Raw genomic sequence first — 18,573 nt, 5'->3', positions numbered from 1 at the left:
CACATGTACCCTACAAAATACAGAAAAAAAAAAAAAAAAAAAAAAAAAAAAAAAAAAAAAAAAAAAAAAAAGAAAAACTAGAAAGAAGCTTTTTGAGGAAGTTCCTTGTGATGTGTGAAATCATATCACAGCGTTAACACTGTTTTCATGTAATCTCCAAGGGGATATTGGGGAGCGCATTGAGGCTTATTTTGAAAAACTAAATATCCTCAGATAAAAACTAGAAAGAAACTTTCTGATAAACTGCTTTGTGATGTGTGAATTCATCTCACCGTGTTACACTGTTCTTTTCACTGAGCAGTTTGCTAACACTCTTTTTATGGAATCTGCAAATTGATATCTGGGAGCACATTGAGACATATAGTGAAAGAGGAAATACCCGCATATAAAAACTATAAAGAAGCTTTATGAGAAACCACTTTGTGATGTGTGAATTTATCTCACAGTTTTACACTGTACATTTCATTGAGTAGTTTACTAACACTGTTTTCGTGGAATCAGCAATGTTATATTTTGGAGCGCATTTAAGCATATGGTGACAAAGGAAATATCCTCAGACAGAAAACTAGAAAGCATCTTTCCAAGAAACTCCTTTGTGATTTGTGAATTCATCTCACAGAGTTACTTGATTCTTTTCATGGATCAGTTTGTTAGAACAGTTTTTGGGGAATCTGAGAAGGGATATTTGGGATAGCATTGAAGCCTATTGTGAAAAGGAAATATCCCCAGATAAAAACTAGAAAGAAGCCTTCTGAGAAAGTTCTTTGTGATGTGTGAATTCTTCTCACAGAATTACATTGGTCTTTACATTGAGCAGTTTGATAACAATGTTTTTGTGGAATCCACAATAGGATATTTGGGAGTGCATTGAAGCCTATGGTGACAAAGGAAATATCTTCAGATAAAAACTACAAAGAAACTTTCTGAGATAGTTCTTTATGATGTGTGAACTTAACTCACAGAGTTACACTGTTCTTTTCATTTTATAGTTCCGTAACACTGTTTTTGTGGAATCTACAAAGTGATATTTGGGAGCGCATTGAAGCTTAAGGTGACAAAGGAATTACCCTTGTATAAAAACTAGAAAGAAGCTTTCTGAGAAAATTCTTTCCGACGTGTGAATTCATCTCACAGAGTTACACCTTCTTTTTCTTGGAGCAGTTTGCTAACACTGTTTTCGTGGAACCTACAATGGGATATTCTGGAGCACATTGAATCTTGTGGTGACAAAGGAAATATCCTCAGACAAAAACTAGAAAGAAGCTTTCTGAGATACTGATTTGGGATTTGTGAATTTATCTAACAGCATTACACCTTTCCTTTCATGTAGCAGTTTGGTAGAACTCTCTTTGGGGAATATGAGAGGGAACATCTTGGATGCCATTGAAGCCTATGGTGGCTCAAGAAATATCCTCAGATAAAAACTAGAAAGAAGGTTTCTGAGAATGTTCTTTGTGATGTGTGATGTCATCTCACAGAGTTACAACTTTCTTTTCATGGAGCCGTTTGCTAACACTGTTTTCATGGAATCTGCAAAGCGATATTTCAGAGCGCATTGAAGCCTATGGTGAAGAACTAAATATCCTCAGAGAAAAACTGTAAAGAAGCTTTGCGAGAAACAGCTTTGTGATTTGTGAATTCATCTGACAGACTTACACAATTCTTTTCATCGATGAGTTTGGTAGCACTGTTTTTGAGGAATCTGAGAAGGGATATTTTGAATCGCATTGTAGCCAAGGGTGACAAAGGAAATAGTCTCAGATAAAAACTAGAAAGAAGTTTTCTGAGAAAAATCTTTGTGATGTGTGAATTCACCTCACAGAGTTACACCTTTCTTTTCAAGGAGCAGTTTGCTAACAATCTTTTCGTGGAATCTGCAAAGGGATATTTGGGAGCGCACTGAGGTCTATGGTGCAAAAGGAAATATCCTCAGATTAAAACGAGAAAAACGTTTTCTGAGAAACTGCTTTATGATGTGTTAATTCATCTCACAGAGTTACTCGATTCTTTTCATGGATCAGTTTGGTAGCACTGTTTTTGGGTAGTATGAGAAGGGATATTTTGCATCGCAAGGTTTCTGAGAAACTGCTTTGTGATGTGTGATTTCATCTCACAGAGTTACAACTTTATTTCCTTGAGAGGTTTGCTAACACTGTTTTGTGGAATCTGCAAAGGGATATTTGGGAGAGCATTGAGGCCTATAGTGAAATAGGAAAATTCCTCAGATAAAAACTAGAAAGAAGCTTTCTGAGAAACTGCTTTGTGGTGTGTGAATTCATCTCACAGAGTTCCACTGTCCTTTTCATTGAGCAGTTTGAAACCACTGTTTTCATGGAATCTGCAATTTGATATTTTGGAGAGCATTGAAGCTTATTTTGACAAAGGAAATATCTTCAGGCAAAAACTAGGAAGAAGCTTTGTGTGAAACCACTTTGTGGTGTGCTCATTCATCTCACAGAATCGCATGATTCTTTTCATATATCAGTTTCATAGCAATATTTTTGAGGAATCTGAGAAAGTATATTTTGGATCTCATTGAAGCCTATGGTGACAAAGAAAATATCCTCAGAAAAAAACAAAAATAAGCTTTCTGAGAAACTTCTAGTGGTGTGTGAATTCATCTCACACAGTTTCACCTTTCTTTCCATGGAGGTGTTTGTTAACGCTGTTTTCATGGAATCTGCAAAGGGATATTTTGGAGTGCATTGAGGTCTACGGTGATAAAGGAAATACCCTCAGATAAAAACTAGAAAGAAGCTTTCTGAGAAACTCCTTTGTGATGTATGAATTCATCTCACAGAGTTACACTGTTCTTTTCATTGAGCAGTTCTTCTTTCTGAGAAGGGATATTTTGAATTTCATTGAAGCATATGTTGACAATGGAAATATCCTCAGATAAATATTAGAAAGAAGCTTTTTGAGACACTGCTTTGTGATGTGTGCATTCATCTCACGGGGTTACACAGTTCTTTATATTGAGCAGTTTAATAACACTGTTTTCGTGGAATCTGCAATAGGATATTTGGGAGTGCTTTGAAGCCTATGGTGACAAAGGAAATTTCCTCACATAAAAAACAAAAAGAAGCTTTTTGAGACACTGCTTTGTTATGTGTCAATTCATCTCACAGAGTTACACTCCTCTTTTCATTGAGCAGTTGGCTAACACTGTTTTTTTGGAATCTGCAATGGGATATTTCAGAGCACATTCAAGCTTATAGTGACAAAGAAAATATCCTCAGACAGAAACTAGAAAGAATATTTCTGAGAAATGGCTTTGTGATTTCTGAAATCATCTCACAGAGTTACACCTTTCCTTTCATGGAGCACTTTGGTAGCCCTGTTTTTCAGGAATCTGAGAAGGGATGTTTTGGATCACATTGAAGCCTATGGTGACAAAGGAAAAACTCAGATAAAAACTAGAAAGAAGCTTTCTGAGAAACTGCTTTATGATGCGTGAATTCAACTCACAAGGTTGCACCTTTCATTTCATGGAGCAGTTTGTTAACACTGTATTCATGGAATCTGCAAAGGGATATTTGGGAGTGAATTTAGGCCTATGGTGAAAAACTAAATATCCTCGGGAAAAAACTGCAAAGAAGCTTTCTGAGAAACTGCTTTGTGATATGTGAATTCATCTCACAGACTTACACTGTTCATTTCTTTGAGTAGTTTGCTAACACAGTTTTCTTGGAATCTGCAATGGGATATTTCAGAGTACCTTGAAGCTTATGGTGACAAAGGAAATATCCTCAGAAAAAACCAGAAAGAAACTTTCTGAGAAACTGCTTTGTGATTTGACTTCGTCTCATAGAGTTACACGATGCTTTTCATGGAGAAGTTTGATTGCACTGTTTTTGGGGAATCTGATAAGGGATATTTTGGATCACATTGAAACTTATGGAGACAAGGGGAATATCCTCTGATAAAAACTAGAAACAATCTTTCTGAGAAACGGCTTTGTGATGTGTTAATTCATCTCACAGACTTACACTATTTTTTTAATGTATCAGTTTGGTAGCACTGTTTTTGGGGAATCTGAGGAAGGATATTTTGGATCGCATTGAAATCAGTGGTGACAAAGGAAACATCCTTAGATAAAAACTAGCCAGAAGCTTTCTGAGAAAGACTCTTTGTGATGTGTGAATTTATCTCAGAGTCTGGAATGGGACATTTTGGAGTGCAATGATTCCTACAGTGAAAAAGGAAATATCTTCAGATAAAAACTAAAAGGAATCTTTCTGAGAAACTTCTTTGTGATGCATGAATTCATCTCACAGAGTTACACCTTTCTTTTCATGGAGCAGTTTGTTAACACTGTTTTCATTGGATCTGCAAAGGGATATTTGGGAGCACATTGAGGATTATGGTGAAAAAGAAATATCCTCAGATAAAATACAGAAAGAACCTTCAGAGAAACTGCTATGTGATGTGTGAATTCATCTCACAGATTTACACTCTTCTGCTCATGGAGCAGTGTGCTAACACTGTTTTCTTGGAATCATCAATGGGATATTTTGGAGCACATTGAAGCTTATGGTGACAAAGGAAATATCCTCCAAGGAAAATTAGAAAGAAGCTTTTTGAGAAACTGCTTTGTGATTTGTGAATTCTTCTCACAGAGTTACACGATTCTTTTCATGGAGCAGTTTGGTAGAACTGTTTTTGGGCAATGGTGACAAGGGAAACAGCCTTAGATATAAACTAGAAAGAAGCTTTCAGAGGAAGTTCTTTGTGATGTGTGAATTCATCTCACAGCGGTACACCTTTCTTTTCATGGAGTAGTTTGCTAACATTGTTTTCGTGGAATCTACAAAGGGACATTTGGGAGCACAAAGAGGCCTATAGTGATACAGGAAATATCCTCAGTTAAAAACTTGAAAGAAGCTTTCTGAAAAACTTCTTTGTGATTTGTGAATTCATCTCACAGAGTTACACGTTTCTTTTGGTGGAGCTGTTTGCCAATACTCTTTTCCTGGTATCTGCAAAGGGGTCTTTGGGAGCGCATTGAGGCCTATGGTAATAAAGGAAATATCCTCAGATAAAAACTAGAAAGAAGCTTTCTAAGAAACTGCTTTATGATGCATGAATTCATCTCACCCAGTTACACCGTTCTTTTCATAGATCAGTTTGCTAACACTGTTCTCTTGGATATTCAATGGGATACTTCAGAGCACATTGAAGCTTATGGTGACAATAGAAACATCCTCATATAAAAACTAGAAAGAAGCTTTCTGAGAAACTGTTTTGTGATTTGTATATTCATCTTACAGAGTTACACAGTTCTTTTCATGTATCAGTTTGGTAGTGCTGTTTTTTCTAAATTTGAGAAGAAATATTTTGGATTGCATTGAAGCTAATGGTGACAAAGGAAATATCCTCAGATAAAAACTAGAAAGAAGCTTTCTGAGAAAGTTCTTTGTGATGTGTTTTTTCATCTCACAGGGTAACACCTTTCTTTTCATGGAGCAGTTTGCTAACACTGTTTTCGTGGAATCTGCATAGGTATATTTGGGAATGCATTGAGGTTATAGTGAAAAGAGAAATATCCTCAGATAAAAACTAGAAAGAAGCTTTCTGAGAAACTGCTTTGTGATGTGTCAATTCATCTCACAGAGTTACACTGTACTTTTTCTTGAGCAGTTTGCTAACATTGTTTTCTTGGAATCTGCCATGGAATATTTCGGAGCACATTGAAGCTTATGGTGACAAAGTAATTATCGTCAGACAAAAAGTAGAAAGAAGCTTTCTGAGAAATGCTTTTTTAATAAATTTGTGAATTTATCCCACAGAGTTACATGATTCTTTCCATCGGGCAGTTTGTTAGCACTGTTTCGGGGAATCTGAGATGGAATATTTTGGGTCACATGGAAGCCTATGGTGACAAGGGGAATATCCTCAGATAAAAACTAGACAGAAGCCTTCTGAGAAAGTTATTTGTGAAGTATGAATTCAGTTCATGGAGTTCCACCTTTCTTTTCATGGAGCCATGTGCTAACACTGTTTTCGTGGAATATGCAAAGGGATATTTAGGAGTGAATTTAGGCCCAGGGTGAAAAACTAAATATCCTCGGAAAAAACTGCAAAGAAGCTTTCTGAGGAACTGCTTTATGATTTGTGAATTCATGCCACAGAGTTACATGATTCTTTTCATGGGGCAGTTTGTTAACACTGTTTTAGGTGAATCTGAGAAGGAATATTTTGGGTCACATGGAAGCCTATGGTGACAAGGGGAATATCCTCAGATAAAAACTAGATAGAAGCCTTCTGAGAAAGTTCTTTTTGAAGTGTGAATTCAGCTCATGGAGTTCCACCTTTCTTTTAATGGAGCCGTTTGCTAACACTGTTTTCATGGAATATGCAAAGGCATATTTAGGAGTGAATTGAGGCCCAGGGTGAAAAACTAAATATCCTTGGAAAAAATCACAAAGAACTTTTCTGAGAAACTGCTTTGTGATGTGTGAATTCATCTCATAGAGTTACACTGTTCATTTCATTGAGTAGTTTGCTAACACAGTTTTCTTGGAATCTGCAATGGGATATTTTGGAGTGCATTGAAGCTTATGGTGACAAAGGAAATATCCTCAGACAAAAACCAGAAAGAAGTTTTCTGAGAAACTGCTTTGTGATTTGTGAATTTGTCTCACAGAGTTACATGATGCTTTTCATGGAGCAGTTTGGTTGCACTGTTTTTGGGGAATCTGATAAGGGATATTTTGGATCACATTGATACTTATGGAGACAAGGGAAATATCATCTGATAAAAACTAGAAACAAGCTTTGTGAGAAACGGCTTTGTGATGTGTTAATTCGTATCACAGAGTTACATGAATTTTTTTCATGTATCAGTTTGGGAGCACTGTTTTTGGTGAATCTGAGGAAGGATATTTTGGATCGCATTGAAATCATGGTGACAAAGTAAACATCCTTAGATAAAAACTAGCCAGAAGGTTTCTGAGAAAGTTCTGTGATGTGTGAATTTATCTCACAGAGTCTGGAATGGGACATTTTGGAGTGCAATCATTCCTATCATCAACAAGGAAATATCGTCAGATAAAAACTAAAAGGAAGGTTTCTGAGAAACTTCTTTGTGATGCGTGAATTCATCTCACACCTTTCTTTTCATGGAGCAGTTTTTTAACACTGTTTTTGTTGGATCTGCAAAGGGATATTTGGGAGCTCATTGAATAATATGGTGAAAAAGGAAATATCCTCAGATAAAAACTAGAAAGAAGCTCTCTGAGAAACTGCTATGTGATGTTTGAATTCATTTCACAGATTGACACTCTTCTTTACATTGATCATTTTGCTACCACTGTTTTCTTGGAATCATCAATGGGACATTTCGGAGCACATTGAAGCTTATGGTGACAATGGAAACATCCTCATACAAAAACCAGAAAGAAGCTCTCTGAGAAATTGCTTTGTGATTTGTAAATTCATCTCACAGAATTGCACAATTATTTTCATGGATCAGTTTGGTAGCACTGTTTTTGGGGAATTTGAGAAGGGATATTTTAGATTGCATTGAAGAATATGGTGCTAAACGTAACATCCTCAAATAAAAACTAGACAGAAGCTTTCTGAGAAAGTTCTTTGTTATGTGTTTTTTCATCTCATAGGGTTACATCTTTCTTTTCATGGAGCAGTTTGCTAACAGTTTTTGTGGAATCTGCATAGATGTATTTTGGATTGCATTGCAGCCTATGGTGACATAGGAAATATCCCTGGATAAAAACTAGGAAAATGCTTTCTGAGAAACTGCTTTGTGATGTGTTAGTTCATCTCACAGAATTACACAATTCTTTTTATGGATCAGTTTGGTAGCACTGTTTTTGGGGAATCTGAGGAAAGATATTTTGGATCGCATTGAAATCAACTGTGATAAAGGAATTATCCTCAGATAACAACTAGAAAGAAGCTTTATGAGAAACTTCTTTGTGATTTGTGAATTTGCCTCACATGGTTACACCTTTCTATTCATGGTGCAGTGTGCTAGCACTGTTTTCCTGGAATCTACAAAGGGATATTTGGGAGCATATTGAGGCCTATGGTGAGAAAGGAAATATCCACAGATAAAAACGAGAAAGAAGTTTTCTGAGAAACTGGTTTATGAAGTGTTAATTCATCTCATGGAGATACATGATTCTTTTCATGATGGAGTTTCATAGCACTGTTTTTGGGGAATCTGAGAAGGGATATTTTGGATCACATTGAAGCCTATCTTGACAAAGGAAATATCCTCAGATGAAAACTAAAAAGAAGCTTTCTGAGAAAGTTCTTTGTGATGTGTGAATTCGTCTCTCAGAGTTACACCTTTCTTTTCATGGAGCAGCTTGCTAACACTGTTTTCATGGAAACTGCAAAGGGATATTTGGGAGAGCACTGATGCATATAATTAAAAGGGAAATAACCCCAGATAAACACTAGAAAGAAACTTTCTGAGAAACTGCTTTGTGATGTGTGTATTCATCTCACAGAGTTACACTGTTCTTTTCATTGAGCAGTTTCATAATACTGTTTTTGTGGAATCTGCAAAGGGATATTTGGGAGTGCATTGAGAATTATAGTGAAAAAGGAAATATCCTCAGATAAAAGCTAGAAAGAAATTGTCTGAGAAACTGCTTTGTGATTGGTGACTTCATCTCACAGTGTTACACCGCACTTTTCATTGAGCAGTCTGATAATACTGGTTTCATGGAATCTGTGACAGGGTACTTGGGAGTGCATTGAAGCCTATGGTAACAAAGGAAATATCCTCAGATAAAAACTATAAACAAGCCTTCTGAGAAAGTTCTTTGTGATGTGTGAATTCATCTCACAGAGTTACACCTCTTTTTCATGGAGAAGTTTTCTAATATGTTTTCGAGGAATCTGCAAATGGATATTTGGGAGCGCATTGAGATCTATACTGAAAAAGGAAATATCCTCATAGAAAAACTTGAAAGAAGCTTTCTCAGAAATTGCTTTCTGATGTGTGAATTCATCACACAGAGTTTCACCTTTCTCTTCTTGTAGCAGTTTGTGAATACAGTTTTCGTGGATTCTGGAAAGTGATATTTGGGAACTCATTGAGGGCTATGGTGAAAAAGGAAATTTCCTCATATAAAAACTGGAAAGAAGCGTTCTGAGAAACTGCATTGCAATGTGTGAATGCAACTCACAGAGTTACACTTTTCTCTTCAGTGATCAGTTTGTTAACACAGTTTTCTTGAAATCTGCAATAGGATACTTCCGAGCGCAAAGAAGCTTACGGTGACAAATGAAATATCCTCAGATAACAACCAAAAAGAAGCTTTCTGAGAAACTGCTTTGTGATGTGTGAATTCATCTCACAGAGTTACAAGATTCTATATATGGAGCAGTTTGTTAGCACTGTTTTTATGGAATCTGCAAAGGGATATTTGGGAACTCGTAGAGGCCTACGGTGAAAAAGGAAATAACTTCAGATAAAAACTGGAGAGAAGTTTTTCGAGAAATTGTTTTTGATGTGTTTTTTCATCTCATAGAGTTTAAGCTTTTTGTTGATTGAGCAGTTAGGAATCACTGTTTTTGTGTTATCTGAGAGGATATATTTGGGAGCACATTGAAGCCTATGGTGAAAAAGGAAATATCATCAGATTTAAACTAGAAAGAAACTTTCTGAGAAAATACTTTGTGATGTGTGAATTCATCTCACAGAGTTACATCATTCTTTTCATTGAGCAGTTTGGTAGCACTGTTTTTGTGGAACCTGCAGAGGGATATTTGGGAGCACATTGAGGCCTAAGGTGAAAAAAGAAAATTCTTCAGGTAAAAACTGGATGGAAGCTTTCTGAGAAACTCCTTCGTGATGTCTACATTCATCTCATAGAGCTAAACGTTTCTGTTGAGGGAGCACTTTGGCTTCACTGTTTTTGTGGCGTCTGAGAAGGGATATTTGCAAGCCCATTGAAGCCAATGGTGGAAAAGGAAATATCCTCAGATAAAAACTAGAAAGAAGCTTTCTGAGAATCTGCTTTCTAATTTGTGAATGTATCTCACAGAGTTACAATTTCCTTTCATGGAGAAGTTTGTTAACACTGTTTTTGTGGAATCTGAGAAAGAATATTTTGGATTACATTCAATCCTATGCTGAAAAAGAAAATATCCTCAGATAAAAACTTGAAACAAGCTTCCTGAGAAACAACTTTTTGATGGGTGAATTTACCTCACAGAGTTAAACCTTTCATTTCAATGCACAGTTTGGTAGCACTGTTTTTTGTGGAATTGGCAGAGGGATATTTGGGAGCGCATAGAGCCCTAACGTGAAAAACAAAAATTCTTCAGATAAAAATCGGAAGATAAGTTTTCTGAGAAATTCCTTTGTGAAGTTTGCATTCATCTCATAGAGGTAAACGTTTCTATTTGAGGGAGCACTTTGGTATCACTGTTTTTGTGGTGTCTGAGAAGGGATATTTGGGAGCACATTGAAGCCTGTGGTGGAAAGGAAATATCCTGATATAAAAGCTAGAAAGAAGCTTTCTGAGAAACCGCTTTGCAATGTGATAATTCATCTCACAGAGTTACATGATTAGTAGTTTCGTAGCAATCTTTTCCGGAAATCTGAGAAGGGATAATATGGATCGCATTGAAACCTATGGTGACAAATGAAATATTCTCAGATCAAAACTAGAAAGAAGCTTTCTGAGAAAGTTCTTTGTGATGTGTCAATTCATCTCACAGAGTTACACCTTTCTTTTCATGGAGCAGTTTTCCAGCACTGTTTTCGTGCAATCTGCACTGGGATTTTCAGGAGCGCACTGAGGCCTGTAGTGAAAAAGGAAATGTCCTCTGATAAAAACTAGAAAGAAGCTTTCTGAGAAACTGCTTTGTGATGTGTGAATTCATCTCACAGAATGACAATGTTCTTTTCCTTGAGCAGTTTGGTAACAATGTTTTCATGTTATCTTCAATAGGATATTTTGGAGCACATTGAAGCCTATTTTGACATAGGAAATATCCTCAGATAAAAACCAGAAAGAAGCTTTCTGAGAAACTGCTTTGGGACGTGTGAATTCATCTCACAGAGTTGCACTGTTCTTTTCATTGATCTGTTTGCTACCACTGTTTACTTGGAATCTGCAATGGGATATTTTGGAGTACTTTGACGCTTAGGGTGACTAAGGAAATATCCTCAGGCAAAAACTAGAAAGAAGGTTTCTGAGAAACTGCTCGTGATTTGTGATTACATCTCACAGAGTTACACGATTCTTTTCATGTAGCAATTTGGTAGCCCTGTTTCTATGTAATCTGCAAATTTATATTTGGAGCTCCAAGAGACCTACAGTGAAAAAGGAAATAACTTCAGATAAAAACTAGAGAGAAGATTTTCGAGAAATGTTTTTGCTATGTGTATTCATCTGAGACAGTTTAACCTCTTTGTTGGTTGAGCAGTTCGGCACTACTGTTTTTATGCTATCTGAGAGGAGATATTTAGGAACACATTGAAGTCTACCATGAAAAAGGAAATATACTCAGATTTAAACTAGAAATGAAGCTTTCCAAGAAACTGTTTTGTGATGGGTTAACTCATTTCAGAGAGTTCCACCTTTCTTTTCATGAAGCAGTTTGCAGCACTGTTTTTGTGGAATCTGCAGAGGGATATTTGGGAGCACATAGAGACCTAAGGTGAAAAAAGAAAATTCTTCAGGTAAAAACTGGAGAGAAGTTTTCTGAGAAACTCTTTATGATGTGTGCATTCATCTCATAGACCTAAACGTTTCTGTTGAGGGAGCACTTAGGTATCAATGTTTTTGTGGTGTTTCAGAAGGGATATTTGGAAGCGCATAGAAGCCTATGGTGGAAAAGGAAATATCCTCAGATGAAAACTAAAAAGAAGGTTCCTAAGAAACTGTTTTATGATGAGTCAATTTATCTCACAGAGTTACATCATTCCTTTCATGGAGCAGTTTGTTAGCACTATTTTTGTGGAATCTGCAGAGGGATAATTGGGAGCGCATAGAGGCCTAAGGTGAAAAAAGAAATTTCTTCAGGTAACAACTGGAGAGAAACTTTCAGAGAAACTCCTTTGTGATGTGTGCATTCATCTCATAGAGCTAAACGTTTCCCTTGAGGGAGCACTTGGCATCACTGTTTATGTGGTGTCTGAGATGGGATATTTGGGAGCGCATTGAAGCCTATGGTGGAAAAGGAAATATTCTCATATAAAAACTAGAAAGAAGCTTTCTTCAAAAGCACTTTGTGATTTGTTAATTCATGTCACAGAGTTACACGATTCTTTTCATGGATCAGTTTGGTAGCGTTGTTTTTGGGGAATCTGAGAAGAGATATTGTGGATCACATTGAAGCCTATGGTGGCAAAGGAAATATGCTCAGATAAAAACTAGAAGAAGCTTTCTGAGAAAGGCTTTTGTGATGTGTTAATTCAACTCACAGAGTTACACCATTCTTTTCATTAAGCAGCTTGCTAACAAGGCTTTTGTGGAATCTTCAGTAGGATAGTTTGGAGTGCATTGAAGCCTCTGTTGACAAAGGAAATATCCTCAGATAAAAACAAAAAAGAAGATTTCTGACAAATGGCTTTGTGATATGTGATCTCATCTCACAGAGTTACACTGTTCTTTTCATTGATCAGTTTTCTAACAGTGTTTTCTTGGAATCTGCAATGAGATATTTTGGAGCACATTGAAGCTTAGAGTGACAAAAAAAATCCTCAGACAAAAACTAGAAAGAAGCTTTCTGACAAACTGCTTTGTGATTTGTGAATTCATCTCACAAAGTTAAATGATTCTTTTCAGGGAGCAGTTTGGTAACACTGTATGGAATCTTCAAAGGGATATTTCACAGCTCATAGAGGCCTATGGTGAAAAACGAAATAACCTCAGACAAAAACTGGAGAGAAGCTTTTCGACAAACGGTTTTCTGATGTGTGTACTCGCTTCATAGAGTTTAATCTTTTGGTTGATTAAGCAGTTCAGCATCACAGTTTTTGTGGTATCTGAGAGGAGCTATTTGGGAGCACATTGAAGCCTATGGTGAAAAAGGAAATATCCTCAGATTTAAACTAGAAAGAAGCTTTCTGAGGAACTGCTTTGTGATGGGTGAATTCATCTCACAGAGTTTCAACTTTATTTCCACTGAGCAATTTGGTAACACTATTTGTGTGGAATCTGCAAAGGGATATTTGGGAGCGCCTAGAGTCCAATGGGAAAAAAGGAAATATCTTGAGGTAAAAACTGGAGTGAAGCTTTCTGAGAAACTCCTTCATGATGTGTGCATTCATCTCATAGAGCTAAACGTCTCTGTTGAGGGAGCACTTTGGCATCACTGTTTGTGTGGTGTCTGAGAAGGGATATTTGGGAGTGCGTTGAAGCTTATGGTGAAAAAGGAAATATCTTCAGATAAAAACCAGAAAGAAGCTTCCTGAGAAACTGCTTTGTGATGGGTCAATTTATCTCACAGAGTTACATGATTCTTTTCGTGGTGCAGTTTGTTAGCACTGTTTTTATGGAATTGGCAGAGGGATTATTTGGCAGTGCATAGAGGACTCAGGTGAAAAAAGAAACTTCTTCAGGTAACAACCGGAGAGAAGCTTTCAGAGAAATTCCTTTGTGATGTTTGCATTCAACTCATAGAGCTAAACGTTTGTGTTGAGGGAGCACTTTGGCATCTATGTTTTTGTGGTGCCTGAGAAGGGATATTTGGAAGCGTATTGAAGCCAATGGTGGAAAAGGAAATATCCTCATATAAAAGCTAGAAAGAAGCATTTTTCAAAACCGCTTTGTGATGTGTTAATTCACATTAAAGAGTTACACAATTCTTTTCATGGAGCAGTTTGGTAACATTGTTTTCGTAGAATCTGCAAAGCAATATTTAGGAACACATTGATGCCTGCAGTGAAAAAGGAAATATCCTCAGATAAAAACTAGAAAGAAGCTTTCTCAAAAACTGCTTTCTGATGTATGAATTAATCTCACAGATTTACACCATTCTTTACATTGCACAGTTTTCTAACAATGTTTTCGTAGGATCTGCAATAGGATATTTTGGAACGCATTGAAGCCTATGGCAACAAAGGAAATATACTCAGATTAAAAAAAAAAGAAGAAGAAGCTTTCTGAGAAACTGCTCTATGATGTGTGAATTCATCTCACAGAGTCACACTGTTGTTTTCATTGAGAAGTTTGCTAACATTCTCTTTTAGAGTCTGCAATGAGATATTTCTGAGCAAACTGAAGCTTATGGCAACAAAGAAAATATCCTCATATAAAAACTAGAAAGAAACTTTCTCAGAAACCATTTTGTGATGTGTTAATTCACCTCACAGAGTTACACGATTCTTTCCATGGATCAGTTTGGTAGGACTCTTTTTGAGGAATCTGAGAAGGGGTATTTTGTATCGCAACAAAGCCTATGGTGACATGGGATATATCCTCAGATAGAAACTAGAAAGAAGCTTTCTGAGAAAGTTCTTTGTCATGTGTTAATTCATCTCACAGAGTTACGCCTTTCTTTTCATGGAGCAGTTTGCTAACACCGTTTTCATGGAATCTGCAAAGGGATATTTAGGAGTGCCCTGAGGCCTATGGTGAAAAAGTAAATATCCTCTGATAAAAATTAGAAAGAAGATTTCTGAGAAACTTCTTATTGGTGGGTGAATTCATCTCACAGAGTTACACTGGTATTTTCATTGAGAAGTTTGCTAACACTTTATTCGTGGAATCTGCGATGGGATATTCCAGAGCGCATTGAGGAATATTGAAAAGGGAAATAACCTCAGAAAAAAACTAGAAACAAGCTTTCTAAGAAACAACTTTGTGATGGGTGAGTTCATTAAACAAGGTCACATCACACTTTTCATGGAGCAGTTTGCTAACACTGTTTTCTTGGATCTGCAAAGGGACATTTGGGAGCACAATGAGGCCTATAGTGAAAAAGGAAGTATCCTCAGATAAAAACTAGAAAGAAGCTTTCTGAGAAACTTCTTTGTGATGTGTGAATTCATCTCACAGAGTTACACCTTTCTTTCCATGAAGTAGTTTGATAATGCTGTTTGCCAGGAATCTGCAAAGGGATCTTTGGGAGCGCAGCGAGGCCTATGGTGAAAAAGGAAATATCCTCAGATAAAAACCAGAAAGAAGCTTTCCAAGAAACTGCTTTATGATGTGCGAATTAATCTCACAGAGTTTCACTGTTCTTTTCATTGATCTGTGTGCTATCACTCTTTTCTTGGAATCTTCAACAGGATATTTCAGAGCGCTTTGATGCTTGTGGTGAAAATGGAAATATACTCATATAAAAACCAGAAAGAAGCTTTCTAAGAAACTGCTTTATGATGTGCGAATTAATCTCACAGAGTTTCAGTGTTCTTTTCATTGATTAGTTTGGTACCACTGTTTATGGGGAATTTGAGAAGGGATATTTCGGATCGCATTGAAGCATATGGTGACAAAGGAAATATCCTAGAATAAAAACTAGAAGGAAGCTTTCTGAAAAAGTTATTTGTGATGTGTTAATTCATCTCACAGAGTTACACCTTAGTCTTCATGAAGTAGTTTGCTGACACTGTTTTCGTGGAATCTGCAAAGTGATATTTGGGAGCTCATTGATGCCTATGGTCAAAACAGAAATATTCTCAGATAAAAATTAGAAATAAGCTTTCTGAGAAACTGCTTTCTGATGTGTGAATTTATCTCACAGAGTTACACCTTTCTTTCCATTGAGCAGTTTGATAACACTGTTTTCGTGAAATCTGCAATAGGATATTTGGATATTTGGGAGCGCATTGAAGCCTATGGTGACGTAGGAAATATCCTCAGATGAAAACCAAAAAGAAGTTTTCTGAGAAACTGCATTGTGATGTGTGAATTCAACTCACAGAGTTACATGGTTCTTTTCATTGAGCAGTTTAGTAACATCGTTTTCTTGGAATCTGCATTTTGATATTTCGGAGCACACGGAAGTTTATGGTGAAAAAGAAAATAATGCAAGTCAAAAACCAGTAAGAATCTTTCAGAGAAACTGTTTTCTGATTTGTGAATTCATCCACGATTCCGTTCATGGGGCAGTTTGTTAGCATACTTTTTGAAGAATCTGAGAAGGGATATTTTGGATCGCATTGAAGCTTATGGTGACAAAGGGAATATCCTAAGATAAAAACTAGACAGAAGCTTTCTGAGAAAGTTCTCTGTGATGTGTGAATTCATCTCAGAGAGATACACCATTCTCTTCATGAAGCAGTTTGCTAACAGAGTTGTCGTGGAATCTGCAAAGTGATATTTGGAAGTGCAGTATGGCCTATGGTGAAAAAAGAAATATCCTCAGATAAAAACTGGAAAGAATCGTTCTGAGAGACTACTTTGTGATGTGTGAACACAACTCAAAGAGTTACACTGTTCTTTTCATTGATCAGTTTGCTAACACTGTTTTCTTGAAATCTGCAAAGGGATATTTCTTAGTGCAAGTAAGCTTATGGTGACAATGGAAATATCCTCAGATAAAAACTAAAAAGAAGCTTTCTGAGAAAATTCTTTATGATGTGTTAATTCCACTCACAGAGTTACACATTCTTTTCCATGAAGCAGTTTGCTAACACTCTTTTCATGGAATCTGCAAAGTGATATTTGAAAGCTCATTGTGGCCAAGGGTGAAAAAGGAAATATCCTCAGATAAAAACTGGAAAGAAGAGTTCTTAGAAACTGCATTGTGATGTTCAAATGAAAGACACAGAGTTACACTTTTCTTTTCATTGATCACTTTGCTAACACTGTTTTCTTGAAATTTGCAACGTGATATTTCCTAGTGAAATGAAGCTTACGTTCATAAAGGAAATATCCTCAGATAAAAACTGGAAAAAAGCTTTCTGAGAAACTATGAGATGTGTGAATTCATCTCATGGAGCTAAAACTTTCTCTCCATGAAGCAGTTTGCTAACACAGTTTTCTCGGAATCTGCCAAGTGATATTTGGGAGTGCATTGAAACCTATGGTGAAAAAGGTAATATCCTCAGATGAAACCTAGAAAGAAGCTTTCTGAGAAACTGCTTTCTGATATGTGAATTCATCTCACAGAGTTACACTTCAGTTTCATGGAGTCGTCTCTTACCACTGTTTTTGGAGAATCTGAGAATTGATATTTTGGATCACGTTGAAGCCTACACTGACAAAGGAAATATCCTCAAATAAAAACGAGAAAGAAGCTTTCCGAGAGACATGCTTGTGATGTGTGAATTCATCTCAGAGAGATACACCATTCTCTTCTTGAAGCAGTTTGCTAACAGTGTTGTCTTGGAATCTGGAAAGTGATATTTGGGAGCGCATTGAGGCCTATGGTGAAAATGGAAATATCCTCAGATAAAAACTGGAAAGAAGTATTATGAGAAAGTTCTTTGTGAAGTGTGAATTCACCACACTGAGTTACACATTTCCCTCCATAGAGTAGTTTGCTAACACTGTTTTCGTGGAATCTGCAAAGCGATATTTGGAAGCGCATTGTGGTCTATGGTGAAAAAAGAAATATCCTACGATAAAAACTGGAAAGAAGCATTCTGACAGACTGCATTGTGAGATGTGAATGCAATTCAAAGAGTTACACTTTTCTTTTCATTGATCACTTTGTTAACACTGTTTTCTTGAAATCTGCAAAGGGATATTTCTTAATGCCTTGAAGCTTATGGTAACAAAGGAAATATTCCCAGATGAAAACTAGAAAGAAGCTTTCTGAGAAAATGCTTTATGATGTGTTAATTCCACTCACAGTGATACACATTCTTCCCCATGAAGCAGTTTGCTAACACTCTTTTCGTGGAATCTGCAAAGTGATATTTGGAAGAGCATCATGGCCTCCAACGAAAAAGGAAATATCCTCAGATAAAAACTGGAAAGAAGCGTTCTAAGAAACTGCATTGTGATGTGTGATTGCAAGACACAGAGTTACACTCTTTCTTTCATTGCTCAGTTTGCTAACACTGTTTTCTTGAAATTTGCAATGGGATATTTAGTAGCAACATGAACCTTACGTTGATAAAGGAAATATCCACAGATAAATACTGGAAAGAAGCTATCTGAGAAACTGCTATGAGATGTGTGAATTCGTCTCACGGAGCTAAACCTTTCTCTCCATGAAGCAGTTTGCTAACACAGTTTTCTCAGAATCTGTCAAGTGATATTTGGGAGGGCTTTGAAACCTATGGTGAAAAAGGAAATATCCTCAGATGAAACCTAGAAAGAATCTTTCTGAGAAACTGCTTTCTGATATGTGAATCCATCTCACAGAGTTACACTTCACTTTCATAGAGCCACATGTTACCATTGTTTTTGGGGAATCTGAGAATTGATATATTGGATCGCATTGAAGCCTATTCTGACAAAGGAAATATCCTCAAATAAAAATGAGAAAGAAGCTGAGAGACTCCTTTGTGTTTACACTTTGCTCTTCATTGATCAGTTTGCTAACACAGTTTTCATGAAACCTGAAATGGGATACTTCTTAGCGCAATGAAGCTTACGGTGACAAAGGAAATATCCTAAAAAAAAAAAAAAAAAAAAAAAAAAAAAAAAAAAAAAAAAAAGAAAATTTTTTAGAAAATTTTTTTTT

The sequence above is a fragment of the Theropithecus gelada genome, chromosome 10, assembly GCF_003255815.1.
Source record: "Theropithecus gelada isolate Dixy chromosome 10, Tgel_1.0, whole genome shotgun sequence".
NCBI lineage: Eukaryota > Metazoa > Chordata > Mammalia > Primates > Cercopithecidae > Theropithecus > Theropithecus gelada.
The sequence above is the reverse complement of the archived record's forward strand: the minus strand, read 5'-3'. Positions refer to the sequence as shown.